At 43.2% G+C, this 15,286-nt stretch overlaps 1 long non-coding RNA gene across 1 annotated transcript; it reads right to left on the minus strand.

Moving 5' to 3' along the window:
- Positions 1–1,305: 1,305 nt before the first annotated feature.
- Positions 1,306–10,633, minus strand: LOC117502015. The gene is made up of 4 exons (XR_004558161.1): positions 10,622–10,633; positions 8,786–8,795; positions 5,178–5,182; positions 1,306–1,371 (listed from the first exon to the last, which is right to left on the minus strand). It is a non-coding gene; the product is annotated as an uncharacterized LOC117502015 (long non-coding RNA).
- Between the last annotated feature and the right edge of the window lie 4,653 nt (positions 10,634–15,286).

Consider the following 15,286-nt stretch of genomic DNA (forward strand, 5'->3'; position numbering starts at 1 on the left):
ATACAAGGTAGTCACTACACAACGGGAGCAACTAGGGGATTAAGGACCAGGTCTATCTTACTTTCTCTTGTTTTACAATCAACCAACTGCTTGAAAGTGGGAAGGGATGTTGAAAGGGTAACATGGTTAAAACCCCCAGAGATAGCAATAAAAGCACTGAGATGCAGCATCTGCAGCCTCGCCGTCATAGAGGTGATGACGCCACTGGCCCCCAACGTGCGGGCAGCCGGTGGGATGTAAACAATATGGACAATAGCATGAGAAAACTCCCTTGGCAAATAATAATGACGAAGACTCACTCAATGTCTGGTTTACGCAGACGGTCCTTCACCATAACTTGTCCCGGATTACACCACTTGTTGTTCATGTAGACAGCGATTCCCCCGCCTTTCTTTTTGCCATGTCGGCACATCGCCAGTCTGCTCGAACCAAGTGAATGCTGGGCAAACTCAGGTAAAAAAAAAAAAAAAGAAGTAATAATAAAATAATAATAACAATGATGATGATAATAATCGTGTACATATGATAACAAGAACCTAAATATTTTATAAATACATTAAGACAGTAAATTAACATTTAAAAAATTACTTAATTAGATTAGATTAGATTAGATAGATAGAACTTTATTAGTCCCTTGGGAGGACTCCCTCAGGGAAACTGACAGGAAATAAAAGGGTTGAGTTCTTCAAAAACTGTTGTTGAGGTCTAGGTTCTAAAAACATTCTGGACTCACACGTCATTCCAACTCATTATAGAATTTCAATTCAATTTATTTAACTATATATAATGCCAAATCACAACAAAACTGCCTCAAGGCATTTCATACAAGCAAGATCTTTGCTTAATTTATTACTACCCTTGAAAATGTCAGCTATCTATTTGATAAACATTACCCAATCTAGAGCCTGTGGCTCTCCATGGGCAATGCACAAGTAGGCCTATATTTATCCAGGCAACTAACTTTTCCAGCTTTGTCCTTAATAACAGCGATAAGTCATGTTGCTGGTTCCGTTCTGTCTTAGTATCCATGACCATCCAAATCTCTATATTCACACCTGGCAGGTCTCTAGGGATGGTACCTCAGGGTATCCCCCTGCCTTGAGAGACCATCTCACCATCAGACCTGCCATTTTAATGCACCAACATCAAACTTTAGCAGGACCAGTGGGTAGTAACGTCTTGGAATAACCTCAGGATATTACCTCACTAAGGTCCTGTGTTTTTTAATTGCACCTCATATGACTCCATGCTTTAGCAGGTCCTCACCAAGGACCTGTGTTTTTAATTGCACCTCATACGACCTCATAATGCACCTCATACAACCCCATGCTTTAGCAGGTCCTCACCAAGGACCTGTGGTTTTAATTGCACCTCATACGACCCCATGCTTTAGCAGGTCCTCTCCAAGGTCCTGTGGTTTTAACTGCACCTCATACGACCCCATATTTTAACAGTAATAATAATCATCATAATAAATCCAACTATATGTGTTCCTTGTGTGTCTTGTCTGGTCCTCTGTTGTGTGTTATTTTGTCTATACTGTCCAGTGTGTAATTGTTATTCACTCCTGTGTTACATTATATTACTATGGTATTGTATTATGTTACACGCATGTGTGTATGTATATATATATATATATATATATATATATATATATATATATATATATATGTATGTGTGGGTGTATGTTCACATACATATATAATTGTATTATTTATATGCTTTATATATTATATATGAAATATTAAGCTCAAAATGACAGCAACCGTGTAATTTAATTTAATTGAGGATGGAATTGGGGGTGGGAGTCAATAAGCTTGTCTTCATCCCACTCCTTTCCAAGTTGATTCTGTTTGTGTTATGTTAATTCATTTATGCCTTTTTTTGTCTTTATTAATTTTCTTTTTTCTTTTCACCATCTTATGAACTGTGTCAAGAGTGTACATAAAACTGTACTATTTGTTTATATTTGTGACAAAGTGGACAATTTACTCCTCAATCATCAAGGCAATTAGAAATCATGAATGAACATGATATGTCGGCCTTCTGACACCACCCTGGGAATTTCACCCAGGGAATTCGACAATTGAATAACTTCAACCTAAGACACACAGGTTCGTTGTAATTGAGACAGAGACGTGGTTCCCAAATACAAAAAAATAATTTATTAACAATTGAAGTTCTAGTTAAAAAGACAATTTTATAAAACTAATTTAAAACACCACCGATTATGACCACATGAGGGCGCCCTTGCATCACGCAGCCCGGCAGCACACGCAGCTGGCACTAGAGCAAAGCAGCAGGGCCTCCTTCCACAGCTTGGTCCAAAATCCGAACTGTCCGTCACAGCAATCAGCTGTAACTCGACACCACCCCACAGCGTCAAGAGCACCACAAATTCAGCAGCGCACCGCCAACGACAGCCCACACGGAGGTTTCTGTCTTCATGGGAACGTGGAAGTGAACACGTCCAAACACCTGCAGTCAGTCTCCAGAAAGAGAAAGAGCACACACACTCCCTCTTTCATACAAACACTCCTCTGCCACAACCAGTTGCACTCAATCCACCAGCTGAACATCATTAAGGTAATCCATCCTGCTACAATCCACCCCCACAAATTGTATCGTCGCCCCGACGATAGAATAGACCCCATTCCTTAACCTTAATCATACCACCTATATTACATAGGGCCAGAAGGACCCACTTGCACTGCAGACCGTGGAAGATGATGAATATTAGAATGATGACCCGCAGTAACCGTAGTCGTCCGCCGAAGTACAACCTCTTCACTAGGGGGGAGGGAAGACATACTAGACTCCACTGGCAGAGGTGGCACAGCAACCACTGGATCTACTGGTGGACTCAACTGCGGGGAAGCAGGTAAACTCACAACCTCTGCACTCTCCACCTGAGGGGCAACCTGGGTCACCTCTCCCACCCCCTCCACCTGAGGAGCAGGCGGAGTCACCACTTCCCGCACAACTGAAGTAGACACAGGGTCCTCAGATCCTGACACCAACCACCCGCCATTACGCCACCACCTGTCCTCTAATGGCTCCACCACAGGTGGAGAAAACTCCACAGGGGGCAGAGAATGGGCCACAACCTCATCAGGGGACCCAAGCCCTACCATTACCTTCAACAATGAGCGATGAACCTGCTTGGCTCTGGTTAAATCATCCTTAGGGGCAATTGTGTAAACAGTCCCTTCTCCCTGTGGTGCCCTCAGGACAGGATACATCACAGAGGACCACTGGTCCTGGATCTTATGGCGGCCCCGTACCCCAAAATCTCGCAACCAGACCAACTGGCCCTCCTTCAGGGGAACATCACGGACACGCTGATCATAATCCTTCTTATGCCGATCCCAGGCTCCATCAAAAGCCATCTGCAAGCGGGTCTGGTGCTCCAGGAGCCATTGGAGGGTGACCATGATGGCTATCACTACAAGTGTACCTGCCAGACCCGGCGCCACGAGGGGGCATTTGGGGGCGACACCCCTTCACGTCATCAACCTCGCCCCCTCGGATGTGAGAGTTATCAAAAATAAAAATAAAAAAGAAAGAAAAAGAAATACTGGAAAATATAGCGCCTCGCAGTTTCGCGGATTTTTTTTAGTCCAATTTTGCATGCTTTTTTTTTTTTTTTTTTACAGTGCATTGTCCTCTGCGTCCTCATCAAGCAGGCCAGTACCGCAACAGGTGTCCCTGTTGCAGAACCGCGAAGGGAGAGCACGCGCATTGTGTTCTGTGGGTCTGTTTACAAGAATCTTCTCGCCCAGAAGAAAATAGAGCGCCAACAACTACCCATAAATGTGTTCTTCACTCGGAAAAAGACACCTGCAGCGAGGTGTGAGTGGAAAAAGACGCGACAGTGGGGCGGCGCCAGGTCGAAGAGGGGCGATCAGAGGAACTGTGAAATACTGGTCAGTCACTATTAATAATTTCTTATGTGTCCAACCTCGTAGGTTGATCGTTAAAATTAAATTCGTTAGTTCTAAAAGCCATCATAATTATTTATAGGAAAACGTTCTATTTTTATTTCTCAAACAAATGTTTGGGCCTGAAAACAGGTTGGTCTTATTTTTCTACTAAGGTCTGAACTTTGAGAGTGTTTACACACGAGAGAAAAGTGAGAAAATGTTAATGCCTGTTTGAGAAAAGTGTATAAAGTGTGTAGTGAGGGGTCCTACAGCCTTAAAACATCCACGTATAATAATTGTAAAAAATAACGCTGACTACTTCGCGGATTTCGCCTATTGCGGGCTATTTTTAGAACGTAACTCCCACGATAAACGAGGGACCACTGTATATCTACATGAAAGGTTTATCTTTGACCCGTTGTGTGACTGTCATGCCCAACTGCACTGTGTTTGCGCCTGTGATGGAGGGCTGTATGTGGGGTTAATCTACTGTCTCGTGTCGTTTCTCAGATCAGTTGTTGGTTTGGTTTTGTGGTATGCAGGAGATCACTTGACCGAGGGTCTACACCAGGGGTGGCCAAGTTGAAGTCGCTCATATTTTGGCCTGATAAGGCGACTATTCAAGCAAACATCCCACATTCACTTGCAGTACATTATCCTCATCTTCGCTGCACAATCAATTGTACCGAGTTTTTCATAGAAAGGCCACGTCATCTTGAGATTCAGGCACTCACATGGTCTGACTATAAAAAGCACAACACAGCCAAAGTGCTTGTTGCCATTGCCCCAAATGGCATGATCACTTTTATCTCCAAAGCCTGGGGTGGTCGGACATCTGACCAAAAAATAACACGGGAAAGTGGTTTCCTCAGTCTGATCGACCCCAAGGATGTCATATTAGTAGACAGAGGTTTTACCATTCAGGAGGATCTGCTAATTAGAAAGGCCACACTTTTTATCCCTCCCCCTAGCTCCGGGATGGAACAGCAATTGTGGGCTGATGTTCATAAAACAAAACGGATTGCGAATGCTCGCATACATGTTGACAGGGCGATAGGCTGCATGAAGTGGTTCACAATCTTGAAAAATGTGCTCCCCATTTCACTTGTGCCACTCATAGATGATATAGTATTGTGTGCGCAGCTTTATGCAATTTGCTTCCCCCTCTTGTATCATGATTTATATGAAGGCTGACATTTCATGGAATGAACCATTTCCTTGTGTATCACAGAGCTGCTGATTGGAAAGCAGAACTCACCCTTTTTTGTGAAGTGTGGCTTCCTCCATTCCATCTCACTGATTCTGCATGGTTCAACTCCTTTTGATTTAGCACCATACTGGTTCCATTCACATGGTCGTGAAGTGCACGCTGCATTTGTCCGTCCCATTCGCCAGGCATGGTCGACTTTGAACAGCACAGCAGCCACATGATTACATGTTGACCCCAACCTGTAAGAAAAACAATCATATAGTGCATTAATTTATATGGTGATGCTGGAAATGGCTGTTCATGGATTAAAATTACAATTTTTGTTTTTGATATTTGTGACTGATATTTGGTTCTGTTATTTCTCTATTTATTATTATTTTTTTATGATTATTTTTATTTTGGTATTTCTCTATTATCTATAAATATCTTCAATCAATTTGGATGAAAGAAAATGAGATAGAGTGGAACCAAAACCCTGTATATACCAAGTATACAATTTCACCAAAACTTGGTCAGTAAGTGATCTGGGGGAGAAAGGGTTAGAAATAGCCTCTAACCCCCAGTGTTGATCACAAAGTAACCCACATCGCTGATGCTGGTGTCCAGGTGCAGATTTTTGAACCATTACTCCACCCAGTCCTCATTTTCTCTGAAATATTGTACTATAGTATTTCTTATGCAGTTTACAATTATAGGGACAAGTATGCTCATTTGAATTGTTCTAGAAAATTGACGAGTCAGACTGGTTTCATTGGTGTGACAAAAATCTCAGTGTGTAATGGAAAAATATTTGATCCAGTTTGTATGGGCCCAGTAATTATAGAGCTGGGGTTGACACCTTTTTCCACCAAAGGTGGTATGTTTTCTGATTGCTTGTCTACAGTTGCTATGTAGGTTCGAGTGTAGTTAACGCACTCAGATATTACTGTACTTAATTGTGTGTTGGGGAGGGTACGAACTGACAACTGTTTCCATCTGACAACCACAATAGTTCCCCCTCCTGTGTTTGTGATGAGAAATACTTTGGCGAGACAGGCCAAACGTGGGTGCTCAAGGCAGCTGGCTACGTAATGTGGCCACTAAGACAGGTTTGAGTGTAATTTATCTGATCAAAGTTCCATGATCCATCAGTGCACCCACACATATGTATGTGGGTGATGCCTACAGGGGATATGGCATGATTTCCTTATATGATCCTTATATGATCATCCATGATGAAAGTTTTCATGTTTTTTGCTTCAAAAGTACTTTTTCAGTAGCTAATGGGTTTGGCCTGAACTGCGTGAAATAACACATTCCGAGTGTATGTGGGGGTAGTTTCAGGCTTCTCTGGATATTTTCAGGTTTTTTAACCAACAGCCAATTTCATCACTGGATCATGAACACACATCTTAATCAAGGGCGCAATTTAGAACTAGAAATTGGGGGGGGGGGGGGGGGGGGGCAAAGTGCGAGGCCCGCAGGGCCGAAGCCCATAGGCCGGGTTCTGGGGGCCGCTTTAGGCCCCCAGGAGCCAACATCTAGATAAGCTCAGATGCATTCTGAGCATCCAGAACAGTAATTTTAATGTTTTGAGACCATAAAGTGGACACCATTTGACTTATGCAATTTGAAACTGTGGATATAAGTACTTTATTCTGAGAATAGCCAGCATTGATTTTATTAACAACCTGGTGTAAATAAGGTATCATCACATGTGTAGAACTCAAAAAGAATGATAGGCTGAGTTTTCATTAAAAAAAAAAAAAAAAAAACTGCAGTGTGGTAAAATGTATTCATAAATATGAAAGAACAGGCTCTTAATAATTATTAACTATTGCATACTGTTTTTGTTTTTTTCTCAAGATTTGTTTTTGCATAAGTTTGAAAAAAACAACAGATCATAAGTTTAGGATAAATTACTTATCATGAATTTAAATGTCGAAGTGGCACTAATGACGACACTCATACTGAACATAATTTCGCTTGCATAGACTGATTTTAGAGATCAAACAATAATTGCAGATGGGCTTTCTGAGGTCCCAGATAGCTTTTCTGATTTCCTTTTCTAACTTTCAGAATTTAGTAAATTAGCATATGGTCCATTTATACTTATGTGTAGACACTAGTCCCTAGAGACAACTATTTTTGGTTTCAAATCTGGGCAAATGCAGTCCCAGAAAATTCTGAATGTGACAAACAAGAAACAGGTGTTGGAAACAAGTCATTGCTGCTAAAAATACAAACTTGCAGAAACAAAGATACTATTCTGACATGGTTTTGCACATAAGACTGACATGGTTTGCACATAAGACTGGCATAGCATGTTTCAAGTACACACATATATGTCAGAAGGTGGGGGGACATACCATATTCTGTCCCCCCTGGTTGAAAAGGTGGGGGGACATGTCCCCCCTATCCCTCACCAAATTGCGCCCATGATCTTAATACAGCACATCTCCAGTTTGCGCTGATGGGTCATGGAATTTCGATCAGTGAATTACGAGGGTAGGCTGAAAAGTTCTAAGGCTCACCAAGAAGGAGAAATGCCATTTCAATAAAACCTGGCATGCATTAAGTTCAACTCTTCTGATGACTGTGTTTTTTTCTTCCAGGTTGTGAGGTAATTTGTGGTTCATAGCCAAGTTTGAAAGTTCGTGGTAGAGGGAAACGGCAAAAATGGACAAAATCTGGCATCGCGGTGTGATTAAGTACCTGCATAAGAAGGGGATAAAGCCCAAGGACATTCATGCGGATATGGTTGCTACATTAGGGGATGAAGCTCCCTCCATATCTACAGTGCAGAAGTGGACAGCTGAATTTAAGAGGGGCAGAGAGAGCCTTGAAGACGACCCAAGGTCTGGGCGGCCTGCAACAGCCACAACCCAGAAAAACATTGACCTTGTTCATGAAATGGTGACGGACGACAGACGATCAACGATTAATCAGCTAGCAGATGCTGTGGGAATATCCCGTGAGAGAATTGAACACGTTCTGCATGAAGAACTTGGAATGTCAAAGGTGTCAGCTCGGTGGGTGCCACGTCTTCTGATGCCTGATCAGAAACACACCAGGCTAGTCACGTCGAAGGCAAACTTGGCGCAATTTGAAGAGGATCCAGCCAATTACATGGAACGTTTTCTTACCCAGGATGAGTGTTGGGTTCACCACTTTGAAACAGAGACAAAAAAACAATCAATGCAGTGGAAACACCCAAGGTCACCACCTCCAAAGAAGGCCAAGGTCGTTTCGTCTGCGGGGAAGGTCATGGTTTCAGTTTTCTGGGATGCCAAGGGCATTGTGTTCGTGGACTATCTTGAAAAGGGACAAACCATAAATGGACAGTACTATTCTAACCTACTGAGATAGTTACGCGAGGCTATCAGAAAGAAGCGACCAGGAAAGCTGACGAAAGGGGTGCTGTTCCATCAAGACAATGCCCCAGCTCACAAGTCAACAGTGGCCATGGCCACTATCCACGAGTGTGGATTCGAACTGGTAGATCACCCACCATACTCCCCTGACTTGGCACCCTCGGACTTTCATCTGTTCCCAAACCTGAAAAAAAACTTGGCTGGGAAGCACTATCGGAGCAATGATGAGGTGATGGCTGCCATTGAGGACTATTTTGACTCTCAAGATGAAAGCGTCTATGCCAAGGGAATCAAAGCACTCAAGCACCGCTGGAAGAACTGTGTGGAGTTACAGGGATTCAATGTACAAGGGTAGGCTTAAAAGTTCTAAGGCTCCCCATGAAGGAGTAATGCATTAACTGCATTATAGTGAGCCTTAGAACTTTTCAGCCTACCCTCGTAGAAAAATAACCCTGAATTTGTTCAATTCGACAACTGCATCATAGTCAGCCTTAGAACTTTTCAGCCTACCCTCGTAGACTTAAACCTGCCTTAGTGCCCACATTCAGCAGCCACTCTTGGCTTGTCCTGCCAGAGTATTTTGCACTATAATTGACCTGTATTAAGCAGCCACCTGACTTCAACAGCAACTTTTTTCCTGTCCCCTAAGGTGGCTGCTTAATACAGGTTTGACTGTAATTAAATCCTTTGAATGACCAGATTTACAGTTGACCATGAGTGGTCCTTGTCAGGAGGTTTGACTGTACTATGTGCACATTAAAACAGATATTTGCATATTGCTATAACTTATGTGTTTTGTTTTATATCTATACCACCACGAGTGAACTGACAACAACCAGTCCATGATACCACGTCGCTCCACCTGTAGAAAATATTAAAGTGAGATACCAGCACCATTTACTTGCAAAGTACCCATAATCATAAAGCAAAGGATAACATATTCATTGTTGGTTGACCATCTTGATGAGTCACTGATTCTGCAGAACTATGCTGAGGATTCTGTTTCAAAACAAAACAAGGAATTAATTTTTATGAGCGATTTCATGTAGGCCAGGGAAGCTTGATGGGAAACGGTCCCAACTAATCCTAGCCCCATTCTTAGGATGCCATCAGTACTATAAGGATTGTCGGACTTTTTGCAAATGCATGTTTGCAAGTGCACGCACTTAACCCCCCCCCCCCAGCAGCATCGTGATTGATGTCATTCCTGTCATGTGTTATATTAACACAGGATCAGGGTGCATTTGTGTGCACACGTCTGCTATCCCACACAAGTATGTTCGATATTCAGAAAGATGATGAAAAATAATGCTTTTACACCTAAAATATGCAACTTACCCAGCAAAACAAGTACAGTAGGCACTCATAACCATGCCAGATTTCTTCTCAACAGCCACCCAAATTTGGTGGCCGTTTGGAGCCGTTCAGATGGCGTTGATTCCACTCTTAGTACACAGAATTTTGACTGGGCACTTATTGGGTGGTAGAATACCTCCTTCAGCCAAGCAGAATCAAAGTATGAGTACGCCTTCCCCTTGTAAACACTAAGAAGCTGCTTAGTGAGGTTGCGATCTTGCACATGACTCAGGAGAAATGTTGCTATGTCCATGTGCATGGTAGGTGGCCACTGTGTCATGCCCTTGTCGTCTGATATCCAGCCCTCTTTCAGGTCATAAAAGGGGTCAGGGATCACACACCCCTCAATCTCGAGAAGATCGTGGTAATGAAGCCTTCAGCCTCCTCTCTTCTTCCAATGAAATGGCCACTGGCTTGTCATCCAAGTGTGCTGCATACACTAGAGCATACAGCTCATCCTTCCTTCCAGCAGTCTTTAACTTTCGCTTTCTGAGGTAATCCTTCAGCTGGGGTACTTTCCATCGCTTAATATCCTCCAGTGAAAGACTGCTGTTACTAGCCATCTTCAGCAAAATATCCCAATAGACACTGAATATCCAAGCAAGGTAAATCAGTAGAAATGGAGTGACATTGCAGGACTGTGAGCAGGAGTGTGAGCAAGCTTCAAAACAGCATTGTCCCACCATGAGGCAAGTAGAAATGCTGGTTGGTTGGATACCCAGATGAAAACATCCCTACCCACATATACAACACATGACAACCCAAATAGTTACCCAAACAACACAAAACAGTGAACAATAATGATGATCAATGTGTTAGAAAACATTTATTCTTCTTACTTTAGATGCAAAAGGTCCTTGAAGAGCGTGCACTCATGAGCGATATTGAACTGTTTTGCCGAAGCGAGTGAAGCACGTGGGTTTGTTTGTAACACTGGCATCCCATCAATCCCTGCGCGTGCGGAACTCCAATACAGCTTATCGGCACGGACGGTTTGGCTATGAGGAGCTACGAGCTCCATGCCACACAGCACCGCTGACACTCCTATAAAAGCACAATCGACAAGTAGTACCACCGTAATGCCAAGATTACGTAACGTTAATATACATATAGTGTTATATCATGCAGTGCTTGGTTGTATCAAACGCCAGAAAATTTGTAAATAAGATAGTAGCTAATGCTACAAACACAGCTTACCTGTTTATCTCACTAGCATCCGCTGTGGCTTCTTCAATGGAGCGTTGTAGTCCAACCGTTTCTCTGGGTAAAGATCCAGTGGTGTGGGTTTTTTCTCCATAAAATAAAAAGAACAGACATAGGGACGTTTGGGTGGATTTTACAATTCAGCGCCTTTAGCCAACACCGGAGATCCTTGTCTTTCAATGGAGGAGGGAACAAGATAAATGCTGGTCCACAACATTCAGATCTCTCCATGTTCAAAACATCGTTCTGAAAGTACTAGTTTCCTCTTCTTCTAGTTGTTGTTGCACCCACAAACTGAACAATTAATGCTGCTCATGTTTGGACACACCAACTGTACTGTGTACCCATGTAGCTAATCATAGACGCAGCGGAAAACTGGAAGTTGCTTGACAAAATGGAGCCGCCCACTCGGACTTCCTGAATAAGGTGAATAGGGCAGATTATCATGATCTGGACTTTTTGTGTCATGTCAATTTTCTGTTTGGTTTGGCTTGGTTTCGGGCCCCTTCACACATAGTGCAAAGTTTGGTCAAATTCACTGAAACAACGCGAAACAGTTCGAATTAGCGCACCACAGAACATAGCGCCGAGGGGCAGGCAGGCACAGTCCCGGTGCAAGAGTTTGTGCACGCGATGGTGTCTTTTGAGCAGGAACAGTGCGAGGTGCACCACATCACACATGTGGCTTATGTGGAATAAATAAAAAATAAAAACCAGCTGGTACCTGTGGGGCCACATCGCACCGCTTATGTGGAATTTAAAAAAAATCCCACGGGACTCAAATCCCATGCCTTCCAAAAGCTCCTATTGCCAGTCACAAACTTTACCACTGAGCTACAGAGCTGTTCTTTGAAAACTGCGGGAATCTCGCTCATATCAGGAAGGACATGGAAGTATTACAAAAAAAATTTAAATCATACACTATATAAAAACACCATATTTATCTAGTGAGCAATACAAATATGATCCGTCTGTTCCTCTGTAGATGACCCATGGTCACTGACATACAGTCATGAAATGACATGAATGAGAAGCAGTGGGCTCTGATCATGTCCACATCTACTGGTCTGGTGTGTCCAGTCGCCCCGTGCACGTTCTGCCTGACACACGTGTCTTGTGGACAGTGCGCCGCAGCGCAGACACCACGTCATGTGGAACAGACGTGGTGTCTGTGCGTCTGTGCACTTGCTCACTCGCTGCAGCTTGTTATATGTTTTTATTTATGTCTACGTAAGCACAGCAATCAGACACACGCACCTCACAGTGGGCAGTTGTTAGTCCATCTGTCAAACACAGTAGGTGATGTCCAGCTGGGATGTCCAGAACAACAGATCCCCACAGCTGCTTCTGTCAGAAGCCACGCTTCCTGTCAGTGGAGCGCACACACCCACGTGTCAGTGTGTGTGTTTGCAAAGTGACACTCGTGGGGAACTTAGAGAAATTTTACTACAACTCTGACAGTGATTGTCTGCAGTCTGTTGTCGTGCCAAGAGTGCAACTGGCCATTGTTGTAGCAACAAGTGTACAAGGCGTTAGAGGCAGGTACGATTCTGTACATTTTGCATACAATTCCTGCTTCATGTGCACTTCTACCACACGTCACACTATGGGTTGATTGTCTGTGTGTGATTTCTCTTGCTGGGTTTTTACTACTTGGGCTTTGTCTTTCCCTGTTTCTCTTGTCTGTCTCTGTGCTTGGTGGTGGGTGGTGCACACTGTTTGGCCACACCTTATTCTGGAGCTTTCCACACACCTGTTTCTAATCTGTACCTCATCACCAGGGTGTATATAAGCTTCACTGGTTGTACTAGTCCCTCAACAGATCATTGTGCTTAATGCCTTCGCTTCCAGCTCTGTTCTTGAGTTTTCCTAGTCCTGCTTGTCACGTTGTGTTTTTTGACCACCTGCCTGTTTTTTCAGCCTGATCACCTGCTGTACCTCATTTGTTTGCTGTTTTTGGACTGCCTTTTGTGTACCAGATCCTGCTTAGTCATATAGTAAACGATGTTAAAAACAAGAGCTGCTTTGCTGAGTCCTGCACTTGTGTCCAGATGTCTCTGTCCACCCAGCCTGATACAGATTTTTGTTGTAATATGTGATGAATCATCATACAATAAACATAGGTCTCTAAGATGCTCAGCAATCTTACAGTTGGCATCCTTACACAGAATAGCATTTTAGGCAAATGTATATTCCTTAAATATTTATGTGTTATTATAATAAACAATGAAGTTGTCTTTGTGAAGATTTTCCCAGTCTAGTTTCGCAGTGGTACTGGTACTGGTAGCATTAACTCAGCCACATGGGGTGTGCAGCCAGTACATTCTGAGTGCCGGTCCCAAGCCCGGATAAATAAGGAGGGTTGCGTCAGGAAGGGCATCCAGCGTAAAACAAGCCAACCCAGCTATGCAGACTAAGAATCAAATTTCCATACCGGATCGGTCGAGGCCCGAATTAACAATGTCCACCACCGGTGCTGTTGCCCAACAGGGTGCCGGCAGAAATTGAGCTACTGCTGACTAGAAGGGAAGTAAGAGTAGGTGCACTGGCGGTGGGTTCAAGTTGTTGTATCAAGGTGAGGATAGGAAGAAAAATGGTGTTGGGGTCATTTTAAAGGACGCGTATGTAAAGAGTGTGTTGGAGGTTAAGCTAGTGTCTGGCAGGGTGATGAGTGTGAAGTTGGAAATTGAAGGGGTGATGATGAATATCATCAGTGCATATGCCCCACAGGTAGGTTGTGAGATGAAGGAGAAAGATGATTTCTGGAGTGAGTTAGATGAGGTGGTGGAGAGTGTGCCCAAGCATGAAAGAGTGGTGATAGGAGTCAATGGGTATATTGGCAATGGGAACATGATTTTTCTGTGTGTTGTGGTTTTTTGTCATTCTGATACATTATCAACATGCACATGTACAAATACTTTATCCTTAGATTTTACTTTGTGAATGAGGTTTGTCTTCTGTTGTACTCTCTATCTGTAGAAGATGACTGCAGTTCTGTTCAGACAGCTGCAGACAAATGGACATGGACACTCACACAAGCGAAAGGAAAGGCAGGAACATCTCACTCAGGGTAAACTGAATGTGCATGAACGCGTGTAAGTTACAAAAACAGTGTCACTGTCCATTTATTTATGCACTGACAGAAAATAACAGACATAATGTCCCGTGACTGTTAAGTTAACAAACATCACTGGACAGTTTGTGTCCGTCAGTCAGTGGTTTTGGACTTTTTGTGTAGGTGCATCTGCAGTCTGAAAATCTAATGTGGTATGAGGGATCCATGATGTTCGCGTGGTGTTCATGTGGAGTGAAGTCAGTGCCGCTGGAGTTCTGGTGATGGAAGAACCAACAATCCAGCTGCACATCAGATGGTGTCAGAAGCATAACTGAGGGACAGTAGTTGTGGTCAAGAGGAGAACTGCTTGAGAAGACGTGTGAGTCTGGATGGAATTGGTGGGAAAGCGGCCCTCACATGGGTTCATGTCTCAGGACCAACACACTGGGATCAGGAGCAGGTTTGAAAGTGGCGTGAAGAGCTTTGGTGTCTGAGTCACATGCCCCCAGTCACAGAGCAACGACTGAAGGTCACGCTGTTGAGACCTGGATTCCAAGGTCGCTCCACATTTCTACGGTCCCTCATTCCAGACTTTGCACCAGAAACACCTGCAGACGCTTCACGAAGAAAAATGACATGCAGAGTGGAGAACAGTTTTTACTTTACAGAAGAATCTGATGATAGGAGCTTTTCTTTTTCACTAATCCAGCTGCACTTTGAATAACAGCTGTGAGAGACAACAGCTGTGACATGAAACATGGTTTGTTTGCATGTATTTTTAACATTAATACATTATCTCCTTTTTGTTTGTTTTTTTCTGTGGATCTGCTTCAAAACAGAGTGAGGGTCATCACTTTGAAGGTCAACATAAAAAGCTCTTTGAAGAACTGTTCCAGTTAAAAAAACTCAACTGAGAACCTGGTCAGAGCTCTGGAAAAAACACAGGATCAGAACAAGGTAACATGGGTACACCTGTTTGTTCTCTAACACTAAATTCAGATGGAGAGTTTTCTCACAGTGATGTCACTGCTTCTTTATGTGCTCAGACTCTGAGTGGATAGTTGGAGAGAATCAAAAAGGAACTCAGGACTGACACAAAAAAGGGATAAAGTCCACGAAGATCATTGAGGCGCTGGTGCAGGTCATAAACGTGAAAGAAAAAGAGGTAAACTTTGAAATTTTTTTT

The sequence above is a fragment of the Thalassophryne amazonica genome, chromosome 2 (assembly GCF_902500255.1).
Source record: "Thalassophryne amazonica chromosome 2, fThaAma1.1, whole genome shotgun sequence".
In the NCBI taxonomy this organism is placed as follows: Eukaryota; Metazoa; Chordata; class Actinopteri; order Batrachoidiformes; family Batrachoididae; genus Thalassophryne; species Thalassophryne amazonica.